We start from the raw sequence: 16,656 nt of genomic DNA on the forward strand, positions 1-16,656 counted from the left end.
CCCCCCACCCCAGGACAGGCCTTGCTGCAGCCCCACATTTTGCAGAGCTGCTCCACTGAGCCCGGCTAAGGTTCTTCTCAAATTCAGGCTCCACGTGGCAGCCCTAAGGAAGCCACCAGGCCTGCCAAGCACAAATCAAGTCATACAGCACTGGGTGCACGCAGGCTGAGAGACTCTGGCTGCTGCCAGTGTCAAAAGCTGAAGGATTAGGATCTGCATAACACACTTGGGCATCAGTAGTAGGAAATGAGAGCCACAGTAAATAAAACCAGGCACTATGTTAGGCCAGCTTCTCAGGCTCTACTACAGGATGAGCTGATGACTCAGTAGACTCTGATTGCAGTCACCTGAAAAGCACTCCAGTACTTCCACACACTGGCTCCCCTGCTCCGTGCTGCTCCTGGCACTGGGGCCCCTCGCCCAGCAGCTGCCAGTCCCACTGGCACACCAAGGTCTGGATGTGGAGAGAAGCAGGGCCGGCATCTCATGGAGCAGCAGAGCAACAGCAATGAAGATGGCTGTATGCCACTCCAGGGCCTGGCTCAGCCACAAGTCAGCTACTTTCCCCCTCTTCCCACTCCAGAGCCTGTGGGGCAAAGCGAGAACATGGCTGGGAAGAGGATCCTTGTAAATCATATTTGAAACAACCTGAAAGTGCCACTGCGGCCACCAGAAAGTAACCCGGATTACCAAACGTACGCTCCCTTTTCCCTGCTAAGATCACACAACGCGATGCAACCGGTCAGTCTCTAAGGGAGAAGGATGAAACAGCACAACCAACACATCCTTCCTCCTCAGCAACACCACTCGAAGCAATAGATCACGGTGACGCTCTGCTGTACACCACGAGACATCTCTATTGGCACACACATGTCATGGGCTAGCTGGTATTTTTAGTGTGCGCAGAGATGGAACACTGCAGACCCATCTCTGCTGGCTGCGTAAGATTCCCATAAAGGTTAATGGGAGCTGTGCACGCATCCAAGAGGGACCAGACCCCTTTGTGGATAATAAGAGTTTTCTGCCTGTATTTATAATTGCTTGGTTAGAGCCCTTGCTTTCGAGCATATCACAGCGCCTTTTCCCCACAGATAGCTTGTTTTTCCCCCTTGTCCTCGGCCCTTCATCATTGCATGGGGGGAAAAAATACCCACACTGCTGCAGAAAGAACTGAATGGTTTGCCAAAAAGTAGGTTATTGCTCTGAAAACAGTGCTGAATAAATTATCACAGTCAAACTGAAAAGCAGAAAACCGGGGGGAGGGAGGGGAAGAGCAAAAACCTCCAAAGAAACATGTGCTGCAAAATGCAAAGCACATCCCAGCAATGACAAGTCATTTTAGTTGCCGGCCTGCAGGTTTCATTTGTTAACTCGTTTCTTGCTACTGAAAGTTAAAAGAGGTAAAAAAACAAAGATTAGAAGAGGAGGCATTTCCTTGGCACTCCATAAAGCTGCTACACTGCACTCGAGTTGCTTTCAACGCTGTTGCTTCAATAAAGGAACGCAGCCCTGCAAACAGGGATATTCAGTGAAAAGCGCTCGCTGGCCCCCAGTTCTCTTGCAGGGAGGCAGTAAAACTGCAGGATGTTTCTCCACCAATGAGAACAACAACAACAAAGTTAAAGTTTGACACAAAAGTTTGCTAAGACAGCGTCCAGTGATGTTATCACGTTGTCTTACCGGTGGCCTTTCAGCCTGGTGCGCTGCAGCGCTCGCGTTTGTTGAAACATTTTCATGTCCGCCCAAGGAACCCTCAGAGAACTGATAAAGGGAACTTTGGCCAGCCTTGAACTGCTCTCAATGCACAGCAGCCAGAGGCAGAGAGGAAAGAGATTTCGTTTTTCACAGCACCTGTTGGACTGTGTGATGAAAACGACTGTACCAAAGCGGTGCCATTCCAAACAGCCTCCGCACGATCCGAAATGTTTGAAGGAATGCAGAAGTTTTCAAGTAAATCATCTCAGCTCATACAGGGATGCTTTTCTAACAGCATATTGTAACAGCGTATGTACTCAATCCATACTTTGAAGTGTACTTCCCATAGGTCACTCAGTGCCGAATGAAAAGTCAATTCCCATTCTGGGAATGGAAAATACAGGAGATGGGGAAACTGAAACTGAGAGTCCTGAACATCATTTTGTATTCGAGCAGAGCAGCCCATTCACCTCCCCCAAGACATTATGATGCTAGTTTTCCCCACAATTAAACGAACAGACAAAGACACACACACACACCACACAGATGTATGACGTGAGCAGCACTGGCAGTGGGGAGAAGCGGGGCAGCAAGAGGAAGCTCAGTGCTGTGTGACACAGGCACGAATGCCAGCAACTTGGTAGTGCCTCTGTTCCTTTGCGAGGCGTTTTGTAATGCCTCAATTAGGGGAGGAGAAGGGAAGGGCTGCTCCAAAGAGCCAGATGGAGCAGGAGGGTGAAAGAGAGCATGTGCTCCAGCACAGGAGGGGAACCTAAGCAAGCTATTGGGCCCCTGGGACAGCCAGCATGAGAGCTGCCCAGGTCAAAATCCTTCCTCCGGCAGCACAGTGCAGCACAGAAGCGTTAGTCACTGCTCCTGCACGGGGATGGGCACATGGAGCACCTGGCAGCACATCGTGCCACGGGAAGTGCTCACATGCAGACAGTTCTCTCTCACTGGTACACACGTACACTCACACGCAGAGATAAAGCAAAGCGTTACCACTAGCTGAAAAAACACTGTGGTTTGTGCATGCACGCCCGCCTCCTATCTTGATGAAATGTGTCTTTTAAAAATATGCAAATGATATGCATGCACGTGTACCTATTAAAGCACTTTCTTCCCCAAGTGAAAGGCTGCATGTAAAAACACACCAAGAGTAAAAGGTTTGTGGAGGCGCTGGAAGATGACGGTGTATTTCTGAATTAGGTTTTAAAACTTCATTTTGCAGCTACCTGAAGTGAAGACAAAGCTGCCTTTAGGCATGTGAAACTAGTCAGACCTGCTGTAGCAGTTGTACGGTTTGCTTCAAATATGCCCTCCACGGTCCTTTCAACCTCCACCCCAATATATATCCGCATAGTTTACCTCCAATCATGGGCGGTTCTTTCTATAGCACAGCTTGCTCACCCTCACCGCCCGCCTGGCACGACAGAAGGTTTTAAAGGACTGAAGTTACAGGCTGCTCTGCAGGGAACCTCAGGGACTGCTGAGGAAGGAGCTGATAATTGTTGTATTTCCATCAGAGGGAGCAAGGCTCCAGAGACACAGAGCTTCTGGGGGAGATCAGGGAGTGAGACAGCAGCTTGACTCATGGCACATCACCCAAACCAGCTTCTGGGCCACTTTATGTCCTCACAACAAGTCAGAGTTCCTTTGAAAAAGGAACTTCTTTCTTCTGCTACTTCCATACAGCGCCCAGTTTTAAAAAGTAACATGAAAGAAAACAACCCACATTTGCACTTTACTTTTTTTGTGTTCTTAACATACTGGAAGGCATTTGTATTCAAACTTCCCTGGAAGCAGAAGCTGTCAGATGAAATCTTACTGGTGTGAAAGCGAGGTAAACGAGCTTTGGCTCCTAATAATCACACAAACTTGTGCCATTCAACACCACTTCAAACTCAGTTCCGATGTAATTTTAATGAGAAATTCCTCATTAAGCCCACCACTTGTCAAGACACAGACCAGGTTATATGGGTTAGCAACTTCAGATGTCATAGCATCGTAGAATGGTTTGGGCTGAATGGGACCCCAAGGATCATCAAGTTCCAACCTCCCTGCCACAGGAAGGGCCATCAAGCTCCAGATCTGGTACTAAACCAGGGCCCTGTCCAACCTGGCCTTGAACACCTCCAGGGACAGAGCATGCACAGCCAATTCATTGAGAGCAGCACTGCAGAGGGTTCTGGTGGTTGAAAAGCACAATATTGTATGGCAAGACCAGCCATTCTGTACCATGCAGGGCAGAGGAGTGAGCATGGCCCTTCAATGGGGGATAACAGTGCAACGCACCTAACACAGGGTCACATAATGCACAGCTCCTTGTACACGCTAAGCTGCTGTCTCCCTCATGCTAGCCAAGCTCTGGCCGCAGTGAAGGGACAAGTGGGATGCAAAAACTTGCTCTCTGGTGGCTTTGTTGCTCCTCCAGGCCTCTCCAGCACCTTGCTCCTCAGCACTGCTTCCAGCCACTCCTAGTAATCTAGTAGACCTAGTAGGACTACCCACACTGTACCATGGTGGAGGCCATCCCAGCTCTCCCTGGGAAATGCCCTCAAAGCAGCTCTTCCCCAGGCAGGAGATCCCCTTTGAGCTGGAGGAATCTCCCAGCCATGGGTCAAGTGCACCTTCACAGCTCCTCCCACCCTCCTCGTGGTGCCAGAGCATCTGACACACTCACGACAGCCAGTGTCTCCGCATGGTTTCTATTCCACACAGTGGCAGCAGGGAGGGCACAGCCCCTGCCACACATCTGCTTTCAGCTTTCTGCTCCACTCCAGGGCACCCACCGGCACAGTCAGTGCCGCATTTACAAGGTTTGCTTTTCCTGCTTGTGTTCAACACTCAGCTTTGTTGTTTTATTCTTTTTCTTTTTTAGTGTTTGTACTGGTGATGCTGAACAAACCAAAAAAACAACAACCAACCTGAAGCCTCCACTCCAGCAAACACAAGGACTGAGTTTGTTTGTAAAAGAATTAAAGAACTACCACGTGTCGGAGGGTCCCTCTCCACATACAGAAAGCAGGCACTTCTTCAAGGCAGTACAGCCCTATAGACAGAAACCAAAAGTGCCAATGGGCACTGCCAGGCCCAGAAGGAAGTCAGTGCTGTTCTCAGCTTGGCCAATTCCACCTGCTCCACGCGGTTCATGAGCAGGGGTTGACCCACGCTGAAGGTCTGTGCCACCAGCCTGCCTCCATTTGAACTGGACCTTGCTCCCTCCTTTGGTGCGCTCCTGATCTTTGGACCTGGGAGCTGGAAGCCGCCGCTGCTGGCACTGATTGGTGCGTGTGCATGCTGAGGAGCTGCTGCAACTGGAGCCGGCTCCTCCTGAGCCGCCTGCGCACAGCCAGCTTGGGAGAAGGTGCATCTCTGCTGCCTTACAAAAAGCAGATCACCAGCAAACTACTTACACTTCCAAAGCACCGCCTCCTCCCCGCTTGACAGGTTACATTTTAAGATGTTACATAAAAGCAGAAATAGTCACAAGTATTTTGGATCACCTCTCTGGTGCGAGCGCTCATGGAGAAGAACTGTGCCAGGAGTGTTTTACATCAGCATGAAAGAAGAGTTCCTGAATGTATCGAATTTGAGGGCTTCCTTGGTAGTAATACATGGCCTTAAACTCCTCGGTGCCTCTCAGGCAGAGGACTAGAATGCTTAGATTATTGAGGCTATCACTTCCACTAAAACACTGAGAAATGGTGGCATCATTTCATCTTTTCCATAGAAATACAGCAGGTGTATAAAGGAATACAATCACACTTCTGAATAAATCAGCACCTACAGACGTGTTTAATGCTCTTTAAGACTACTTCAGTCAAAACCTGAAGCACTTATGGCCAGCAAGTTTCTTGTTTGTTTTTAATCAGCTTCAGTGAAAAAGAAATGAGCCCAATACAAAAACTCAAAGTCAGGTTTTATATGCACAAAGCCTGGCTTCATTTGTTAGCAGCCCAATCCAGATCCTGCCCAGAAGGAGTGGGCGGCTTTTACTACCAACTGAAATGGAAGTAGGAGCAGTCACGAAAGGAGGAAGATCTCCAGCTGTTATGTTAGATGCTGCAGTACTTGCCTGGACAATGGAAGAACTCCTCAGGACGTGCTCCAATATACCTATCTGGCAGCACAAATTGCTCATCCTCCCCCTATCTCCAACACCACCACGAGCTCATTACGTTAAATCAGATTCAAAAGATACCAGCTTCTTATGTGGAAAGGCGTGCATTTCAACTTCAGGCAGAAAAGGCAACTTGTAACTCACCCTGCCTAACCAACTGCTTCATTTCTAAGGCGATATATGGAATATCCAACACTTCCCCTGCTCACAGGGGCACCTCCAACGCATTTGGAGGGAGTATTTTATGCAGGTGAGCCCCTACAAGTGGGATTAGAAAGGCAGGAACTGCCTTTTCAACTCACACCGATAGGAAGCGTTCGCTCGAGACGCAGCAGAAAGCTGATGTTAGGGGGCAGCCGAGCCCTCTACCACCATTGTTCGAGCAATGGCACGTCCTGCAGCGGCCAAATCCAGCACCCGGCGACGGCACAGAGAGCTGCCGTGTTGCCCCCGGGCACCGGCTGGGGAAGCCTGCGCTTCCCTAAGCAGGGAGTTTGCACTTATCTGAGCACGGGCTGCCACAGAGAGCCGTGACATGCTGTGCCCCGAGTCGGGTGAGGGGGCCAGCAGGTGAAATGGGCACGTTCGTTTCACGTTCCAGCCGTCTCACCGCCAATTAGCCAGAGAGGGGCTTAAAGGACAGCGCGTGAACCTCCCCACGGATTTCCAACACAAGTGTCCCGGAGTTTTCCAGATGAGCTTGAGAAAACGCAAAGAAATAACAGCAGGTAACTGCACTCCCATTTCTGTGCTTAAAGACAGCTCGTCCTTCCACACCCGACACACCGACACGAGCGAGACAGCGAACACCCCGAACGAGAGGGGCACCAAAAGAAAGATCGCGCTCCAAGAGCCGCCCCCCCGCAGGAAGCCACAATGAACGCACCGCTTTCTAAAGCCGAACAACCGCTGTCCACAACCTCCCCCCACCTCCCGCTCCTCCCGGCTGAGCTATCAGGGAGCGTGGGGGGAAGCCCCGCTAATCCCTGCCCTACCGCAGCCCAGTCGGGATGCAGGCATGCCCGGCCATATGGCAGCCTCGCTTCGGTGCGGCAGAAGCTCCCCCGTCCCCCGGCTCGCCCGCCGCCACCCCGCGGTGCCCCCAGCGCCCCGCTCTCCCCGCTGGCTCCCGGCGAGGCTGCACCCTCCGGCCGTTCGGACGCGCAGCGGGATGCGGCGCACTTTGTATCGATTAAAAGTGCACGGAGCCTCGCGCACCTGCCCCACGCTTCTCTCCGGCCGGAGAGCGGCTCTCGGCTCCGCACGGCCCGGCTCCGAGGGGCTGCAGCGCGGACACGCCGCGGGCAGCACGCAGCCCCAGGGGCCGCCCCCAGACCCCTCCTCGCTCACCACATGCGGCTCCAGCCGGCAACTCGAGCACGCGGGGCGCCGGCTCTCGCCCCTCACAGCAGCTCCATATGGCGCTCCCGCGCTGCGCCGGGGTGCAGAGGAGGAGGAAGAGGAGGAGGAGGACTTAAGCCTCCGGTCGGCGATCACGCAGCATTATACAATGGAGGAGGGGGAGGAGGGAGGAGGCGGGAGCAGCCCCGTCTCCAGCCCTTGCCGCCAGCGCTGACGCCAGGGGCGGCTCCGGCGAGCTCCTCGCCCTCCGGCCCGCGTCACGGCCCCGCCTCACCCCGGCCTTCCTCCCCCGCCTCCCGCCCTCCTCCTTCTCCTCCTCCTCGTCCTCCCCCACGCGTGCCCGTGCCCGACCCGCAGCCTCGGCGGCACCGCTCCAGCGCTCGGACTCGGGGCCGATAGAACTGGAAGAGCCGCCGTAAAGGCGATGCTTAGTCCTTCCTATGGCTTAGGCATTAGGCTCTGAAGGTCCCGTAACGATTTGGGATCAATTGAGCTGAAGGCCAACCTAGAGACAGAGTTCCATTTCCAAGCGGAAGACTGAAAAGAACGGTGCTTGCACACACAAAAATAATCACTTTAACCTGTATTATGCCCTTAAAATGACAACTGAAGGAACCCCGTGCAGCCGGGGTTTAAAGCACTGAGGCTGCTATTTCCTACCGCTGACGCCATGAGCGTGGCCCCATCTCACCTATTCTCAGAGTTCTGTCCCTCTAAGCAACTCAAACAGCAGGCAGCAGAAATTAAAGGCAGGATTTCCCCTGGCTGGATCCCCCCCAGCAGACAGGTGCGGAAATTCAGCAAGCAGGACCTCCAAAACTATCGTCAGCATTACCAAAAGTCACTAAATGAAAGGAAAAGCTTCGTTTTCTTTAGGACTCCAGTGGCACCTGCCCAGCAAGCTGCAGCCTTTCAAAAGACAGCCAGAACAATCCAACACGTTCATCAGTTTGGTGGTTTGTTTTTTTTTGGAAGCCAGATGTCAGGGTCGTGTTCTGCACCCTTCACACTGTGCTGGGGGGGCAACTGCAGTGATGGCTCTGAGCTCTCCCTGCCAGATTTAAGAGCAGAATTAAACCTTCTGTAGTTACAGCCACGTAAATCCTGACCCCTTTGCTCATCCATTACAATGCTACGTTTTTCCCCACTCCCCTGAGTGCAGCCAGCAGAGGCAGCGAGTTCTGATAAGGGCTGTATGGATCTTCCCCCACTTGTTCTGGGAGTTGCTCTGGACGTGTACCGCAGTGGGATCTGGCTGCATGTAACAGTGCTGGGGACGCATCCAGCCGAGCAGCGCCTGCCTTCTGGAGCTCAAAGTCCACAGCAGGCTTACGGCTGCTGTGCCTGGGTGTGTGCAGGCTATCACCAGGACTGTAGGCATAACCACAAACATTTGCTAAATAAGCAGCTGGGCTCCACTCTGACATGCAAGGCCTCAGTCTTGCCATATAATACTTGGCAGCAAAAGGCCCAAGCCTTTACCCAAGTGTGAGTACTTGTGACTTTGCTAGGTTGCTCCAATTTTATGCTAGTCTAAGAGAAAACTCACCGCCCCTTCTGTTTCCTACTGTAACTCCCCTGGGCCTTTGTTGGCAGGAGTTGATAGTCACACTGTAACTCAGATCATTCCTCCCAACACAACGAGTACAACCTGCATCCACGCTCAGCAGCACACTCAGATGAGCATAGGTCACAACATGGATCGATCCAAGCGGAGTTCCTGCCTACGCTTTGCTGCATCCTCCTCCAGGATGAGGTAAGGCAACACACAGTGAACAATCCTATTGCTGACTGCAGCTCCCCATGGCCTGCAGTGGGGTTTCAGGAGACCTTCCTGGCTGGAAAGCTCAGCTTCGCAGCAATCTGGTCAGGAGGTGTCTGCAAGGCCCAGCAATTTGCCCAAACATGTCAGCGAGCATGGAAACAGCCTGTGTCTGAGCCATGAAATGTTGGGCAGGGAAGTGAGTTGGCGGAGACTCTCAGAAACCACAGGAGCTGGGGGAAAAGTGTCCATGCCTGCAAGGGGCAGACCATTGAGCTGCTCACACAAGAGGGTACAAACTACAAGAGAAGGAACCAAATTGTGTTTCTCTGCTGGGTTCTGACCTGACACGGGCCACAGGCACAGCCCAAACATAAGGATGTGTTTGAGAACTGACAGTCAAAGTCTGCCTGAATGAGGCCGGGTCTCCTTCAGATCATTCAAATCCATCCTGTACTAAGCATAAATCAATTAACAGACAAATCAAAGATTGGGAGGGGATAACAGACACCAGACTTCCTAGAGCAATTCATTAGAAATATTACAGATGGCCAGGTAATCTCTGGCTATCAACGAGTGCAATTAGGAAACAGGCAATCGTCAGCATCCCTTAAGTTTAAAAATAAAAAAAGAAAAAAAAAGAAAAAAAGAAAAAAAAAAGAAAAAAGAAAGACAGTGAACTGTTTCCTCGGTTTCTAATTGCATCCCAGGCCTTTCTAATTGCAGTGCATGTTAATGCTACAAGGGTTTCACAAGGTAATTGTGAGAACAAAACAGCTTAACTCCCTCCCTGGATGCTTTGGCATTAGTGCACACAGGGGTGACAGAGAAGCACCTAACACTGCTCCCCAGCAGGCAACTTCTTGCAAAGACCCTACCAGCCCCAATAACTTGGGAAAACCATACCTAGGGGCCTGCCTACAGCCAAAGGTGCTTGTCCCACTGGTGCAGTGCTGTCCATTGTGCAGTACAGGTCCCACATGGAAGAACCACTCAGAGGGTGGTGACGCACCGGAACAGGTTGCCCAAGGAGGCTGTGGATGCCCCATCCCTGAAGACATTCAAGGCCAGGTTGGATGTGGCTCTGGGCAGCCTGGTCTGCTGGTTGGTGGCCCTGTACATAGTAGGGGGTTGAAACTGGATGATCATTGTGGTCCTTTTCAACCCAGGCCATCCTCTGCTTCCACGATTCTAAGCAAAGGTGTGAATTAAACATCATTAACCATCACAAAGCCTCAAGACATCCCCATTGAGGCCAGCTTAGGGTCAACTGTGGCCTTCTGGAGGGAGCCATAGGCAGGCGATGACAGCAACAACAGCACTGGAGCAGGAGGGAGAGATGCTCAGCAGCAGCACCAAAACTGAAGCACTAATGGTTTTCTTAAGCAAGGGTCAGCTGCAAATAAAAGCTATCAACTCAGAAAATAAATAAGAGAAATTAGAGTGCTGCATTACTGCAGTCACACATCACCAGGGAGCTGAGCTGCACCTGTGGAAAGCCATGTTGCTTTGCTTTAGATTTCAGTTGGCTTCTGTTTTTTTTTTCCCTGCTGGTGCAAGTCATCCACTGTAACAAGGCTGCCATGCACATCCCAAGGCACAGAGTTGAAACAGAAGGAAGGAATGCTCCCGCTCCCCCTTCGCACTCCAATTTTAGCTTTTTATTTTTTATTTCTTCTTAAGATTTTCTGTTTTAGTTCCTGTTTTTCTCCTCTAATGTTCCCGTGGCAGGAGGAGAAACACCGTTCCCTAGAATGCATAATATGCTTAATTATCATTCTCTGTTAGTTCTCTAGGAAAAAAAAAACCACACCACAACTACAGGAGAAATCGGTTTAATTAATGAGTGTGACCAAACACAGCCTTAGTTCTAATGCAGTATCATATATTACATGTCCAACTGGGCAGTTGGTCTTACTTAGGTAAAATGAACAGAGATGCGAAAACCATGGAGCTCATGAATCAATGTTGTGAGCACAACTAACCTCCTCCACGTGCTTATTCTAAGACTTGCTGCAGATTTCGATGCCAATGTCTGTTCCCAAAATCTGCTTGTGGCTTCGAGCGGCACAGGATCAGGCCTTTAGAGTCTACTATTGTAAAGCTGGGGCTTGGCAGGACCAAGAGCTGTGCCACATGGTGAGTTCATAGAGGAATTAAAATAAAAGCAACAAACAAGATGTTAAGTGAAGTAACTGTACCTGGTAAAAATCCCCAGAGCATTTCAAGGACAAGAAGGGCAAGGTTTTGTCTGAAAGTGAGACTTTGTGATTTGAACGCCTTGCAAAAGGGCTGCTACTCTTCACGTATTAAATTATTAAGGAAATATGGAACTGGATTATCAGGAAAGAAAAAAAAAAACAACAAAAAAAAACAACCAGCAACGTGCATTAGCTGGCCTAGTCAGAGGAGGTTTTGCTGCATTCCTCGTGCACTGAGATGACTCCCTCCCTCTGTAATTCCCTGTGCACTCCCAGTGCTCTGGAGGCTGCTGGTCTGCATCATCATCGCTCCAGCTGAAAAGCTCCATCCCCTGACAAAGTGTGCACTGCCTGCCTGCCATCACCGGGTACTCACATATCTTTCTGCCTTCTCACAGACATCCTTGTTCTCTCCTATATTCCATTCAGGCTGAATCTCTGGTGAGACGTGCTTCACTGTGGAGCCAGGCCGTGCTGTTCACACCAAAGCTGTACAGCACACAGGACCCTCAGTCAGTCCCTGCTCTGCACTCAAGCTTCTGGAGATGCAGTGGACTGTGCTTCACATTGTGTTAAGTTTTAAACAATCTGGGACTGTGAAATGCTGCATTTTTATTTCTCCTTTCAGTGCTCACTCTGCAGCCCCTCTCCAAGGCACATGCCATTCTCTTCTGGAACACTTAGTCACATCTTTGAAGAGAGGCTAGGTTGATACTCTGATTCTCATTTAATACTGGGGGCCAGTACATTAAGAGAAAAAAATCTACGGATAGAACCAAAGGCTCTGTTTTACAACCACGAGGGAATACTTTAAATAAAGGAAAACAACAACAACAACACAGAAGCAGAGGGGAAAAACACAGAGAGATGGCCGGTCTTCAGGTTTAATTAACCACTGATGTGAACAGATGTCACTGAAATCAAGCCAGAAGCCTTAGGCCACCCACTAGTCTCCTGCACAATCCCAACCTGATCCTGAAAACCTGCACAACACAGGGCTGTCAAACATGAGAGCCACACGTGTGCCTCATTAGCACAAAGGGTGCCACCACGTCTGTTATGCTGATGGACGCTCTGCTCCCCATTGCTCACAGGACAGCAACTCTTCCAACCTGGATTAGCACATGGCAGCTCCTTTTCAGAAGCAGAGCTCTGCATGGAGTCGTGCATCTCTGGAGTGCAGACATACCCCACTGTCTTCTTAAACACACCTGGAACGTGGCAGAAGCCTGTCTGCATAGGCATGCTGGAATATGTTTAGCACTACTCGAGCTTGCTGCAATGCCGAAGGCTCGACAGACCAAATGGGGCCACCAGCAGGTGATGAGTCTTACAGACATGAATGTTCCTGCTCAGATGCGTGGCATTAAAGAGCAGTGCAGCAGTATTGGAGTGTCTGAGGCTGAGATGGCACAAGCTAAATGGTGTCATAGCTACAGTGTTGATGCAGGATGATGTAGTGCTGCAAACCTTACACAGCACTTAAAACCACATCACTAGAGAATGATATGCTCATGCTCAGATGCATTACCGAGGGAAAAAAAAAAAAATACATTTCAGCCCTTACTTATATGAAAACACAAGGCAGTACACTGACATCCAATCAAATGCACCTATTCTCCAGCAGCTTCTGCTGGCAGGATGGGCACAGCACATTAAGCTCCTACACCACTTGGAAGGCTTGGGCATGTTGTTTCCAATTGGCTTTGTAGAACCACTAGACTCAGCAATGTTAACCAAGTGAGATACGGGGATTTTCAGTGTGATCCCAATTTGCAACAATAAATCCTTCCTCCCACTGTCCCAGGTGCAAAATCCTTCACGGACGATGATAATCTGAACTCCTTTCAGACAGATGGCCTTCGAGGGGTCTAATTTTAGGCAGTGAGTGACCTACACAACTTGTTCTAGAAAAACCCCAAACCCCAATAAAACAGTTGAATCTGCAGAGCCAAATTTAGGTGAGAAGAAAAAGCCAGTAAAATAAAAACAAACAACAACCAATAACTATCACAAGAACATCAAATGTAGCATAAACTCCCACTGCTGTTGTGTTCCACTCTGAATAAACGAAGACCATCTAGAACTGAACTCATTGAGTCAATGCAATTAATGCACAAATTTTTCTGTTTTAACCCTTCACAGAATGTGTGAATTCATTAATCACGTGCAAAAAACAAAGTTGTAAGAAGAGGGAATGGGCATATCGGATGCTTGTACTGACCATGGCTGTGGAAATGATTCATTTGAGCTCTCTGCATTCCCTCAGTTCCCTTACCAGCAAATCCCATATTGTATGCACACATAAACAGAGCGTGGGTGAAGCCTGAACTTCTCAGCCTTGCCTAAAGCCATCCCTGCAATGGGCAGATGTTAGCTTGTTAAAGAACAAGGGAACAGCACAGGTTCATTTATGTTCTCTCCAAACCTTTTTTACACTCTTACTTTGAAGGAAGCTCTTCATGTAGTGACCATCAGCTAAAGGCTAAGAGAGGTCGCACCTACTCCATATTCCTAAGCAAAGATAGATGAAAGCTTTGCAAACCCTACCCTGTTCTCCTGGTATGTCACCAGGACAAAGAAAAAAGCCAAAGATCCACTGTTTATTACTACCTTGTTCATCTTCTCACAGCTCCTACTTGCTCTCGCCCTCTTCCCAAAGAGACTTCAGGGAGCCAACGTTCTCAAGTCTGGCTCTGGGAGAAGGGTGAGGCACCTCTCCTGCCTGCTTACCCCCATCTCTCTCCTCCCACAGCATCTGATAGCATTTGAAGGAATAAAGAAGCTGTGCTACAGGCAGGATGGCAGAGAGCTAGGAAAGCTGGTGCTGCATGGGCCATGCTGCTCCCTAAAGTCCACAACAGCTGAGACAGCCACTTCCTCTCCCAGCCAGGACAAGGGGATGGGCAGAAGGCTCCCAAAGTCCTTTCCTTCAGAGAGATTCCCTTTCCTGCAGAGCCCCAGCTTTTCTAGCCAGCTTCCATCGGTTTTATTTGCAGGAGGAAAGACGTGAACTGCTGTCAGGGTGCAAGCAGCCATTGCTCCTGTCCCACAACCTGTGTGCAGAAGCAGGAGCTGCCTGTTGTTTCCAAGGAAGGCACCAGCCTGCTTGCAAGAGCCAAACAGAAGTCAAAACCTGGGAGAGATCCCCAGCCTGGTCCAGCAGGGGTGACAGTCCATCTGCTATCTCATGCCCCAGGGCATTTGCTAACCATCCACACCCAGGGGACATTCCTAGCATGATTTCTGCTAAACAAAAAGTCAGTGACCTCAGCCACTTTGCTTGCATATCCACATTTACAGCCCAGTATTGTTAACCTTTAGGTTAAAACTTCTTTTTCAACCTGTTCTTCTGCTCACTTTCCTTAGCTGAACCCATGCCACGGGAGCAAAAGAAGAAGTGAAATGTATGTCAGAACGCTGATAATTTGACTCGACACACATACACAAATGGCGTTCCCATGCAGGTCAGCAGCCAAAAACCTCTTCTTTCTGACAGCACTCAGCAAAGGAAACCTTTTCTCATCAGAATAGCTGGGAACATGCAAGTGCTTGTTGCACTCCTGCCCTAACAGTGGGGTCCATCAGGAGTGGCCCCTTCAAAATGCCACATCGTTACTCATGGCAGGGAGGAAGGAGACCAGGAGTTTGGTGGCTTTGTTTTGGATTTCAAACCACAACAAGCCACATCTGTTACTGAAACACCATCTTCCATGAGACTTTCAGGGGAAAGCCCTCAGCCCCACAGCACGATTTTGTTAGCAGTCCTGGCTGATAATGAGTGGAAAACGCACTTGTTTTTCTGAACTTTTATCTAGCGAAGGTCCACCACAAGTTAATGTAAGTGAGAAGATGTCCAAATGTGCCTTAGAAAGTTTTAATCACACTTCTTCTCTTTGCGAGCCAGCCATCATTCAGTAGCTAGGTGGTTCTAAATAAAGAACTCTAGTCAACAACAGGAAATAACTCCCACAGAAAAAAAAAAAAAAAGAAAAAAAAAAGAGAGAGAGAGAAGGGCAGAATACAAACTCTCAGCAACTCTTGTACATAGCACACAACGGCCTTTTGTTCCATGCACATGAAGTCTCAAATCTTTACTCTTTGGAACATGTTCTTGCTATAAGTAAATAAAACCTTTTTCTTGTAGCAAACATGGATCCCTTTCCTGTGTTTCTCCCAAAGCAGTTGCATCAAGGAGTCAGAAAATCACAGGCTACTCCCATTCTGTTCAGTTCATAAGGACATTCTAGGGATGCCGCACAATGATCGGGATTTTCAAGAGTTACTGATGGTGTTTTTTCTTTCTTTCTCTTCTTATTTACTGCATTGGTGCAGAGGGAAGTGCAGCACTGTGTCCTCAGCTGGAGACAGCTTACGTGCTTCTTAACGTTCAGAAACCACTGCGTTCAGAAAGTACAGAGCACCTGGTCTGTGGGGAGGGGGATAAAGGAGAAGCCACACATCTCTAGCTGCTTATTTTTAAACTCCTGCTAGTGTCTACAGTCATCAGCTTTTAACCATACCAGATGTCACAGGCCAGTCCCTGTAAACATTACTGGCAAAGACCACCTGCCTTCTTCTGCACACAGTCTTCCTAAATCCAGCAGAAGAGCCTGGCACTAGGATCCAAATGTGCCACAAAACAAGTGCCACAGGCGTCAGGCAGCACAGGCTGTGCTTCAGAGAAAGGACTTTCAGCCATCACTTCAGGATTTCTGCAGCTCACATTAACTCATCTGGGCTGATGGGTTGCTCCTGCCTCCAGTGCACATGTCAGACAGACAGGACAATGGGTTTCCCAATGAAAGAAGAACTCCTATCCAGTGAAGATTTAGACAGAAGGGTGACTAGGATAAAAAGTCTATAGGAGACACTGGAAAGTAGGCTGGGGACTAAACAGCATGGAGCAGCTTGGAAGAGAACAAACCTCCAGTCAACAAGAAATGTAGCCATACTAGCACTGGATGGATGAGAAACTAAGAGCACATAAACAGGAGAAGAGGAAAAAAACAATAATTAAAAAAACAAACACAAGTTTGTTCTTGTTAAACTTCAGGCTGCGAAGTAGCGACTTTGCTTTCAATGGAGCCTGTCTAGTCTGCGGTGCCCACAGTACCTACTACACAAATAGCTTTATAGGCTTGTAACAGGGCAGTGAGGGAAACCTTTAAAAATCTGTTGTTTTGCTTATGTTTGTTTGGTGTTTCGTTGTTATTTTTTTAATTCCTTAAAGTTTTCATTAGTGGTCTGGTGCTGTCAACAACCAACCTCTTCCATGAGGTGTCGTTTGAGAAACGCATCTCCATCTTCCCATAGATTCTGGCTCACCCTGAGCAAAGATGATCTCAGGCTTCAAGAAAGCGGATCAATTCCCCTTTCCATCCTCAGAGAGATTTGAACTGCAGCATTTCCTAGGAAGGTAAGATTGCTCCCTTTGTGGAGGAGAACAACTTCCAAACATGCATAATGCACACTGCAGACTTGAGCCAGGTTCTCCCACCTGTATGAGTGCT

The 16,656-nt window shown here is 49.3% G+C and overlaps 1 protein-coding gene across 6 annotated transcripts in view; it reads right to left on the minus strand.

Moving 5' to 3' along the window:
• SERTAD2 (SERTA domain containing 2) overlaps positions 1-16,656 on the minus strand; it is a 72,348-nt gene that overhangs the window by 11,256 nt on the left and 44,436 nt on the right. Inside the window, exon 1 of one of the 6 annotated variants that reach the window (XM_015856525.3) lies at positions 7,169-7,455. The exons of 4 other annotated variants lie outside the window; for them this stretch is intronic. The gene's annotated coding sequence lies outside the window, so the exon portion shown is untranslated. Of the gene's footprint in view, positions 1-7,036; positions 7,056-7,168; positions 7,456-16,656 lie in introns of those variants that run through there. One more of the 6 variants, XM_085542385.1, reaches the window with a different exon arrangement.

This window comes from Coturnix japonica, chromosome 3, assembly GCF_054131305.1.
Source record: "Coturnix japonica strain WE chromosome 3, WE-NBRP24, whole genome shotgun sequence".
NCBI lineage: Eukaryota > Metazoa > Chordata > Aves > Galliformes > Phasianidae > Coturnix > Coturnix japonica.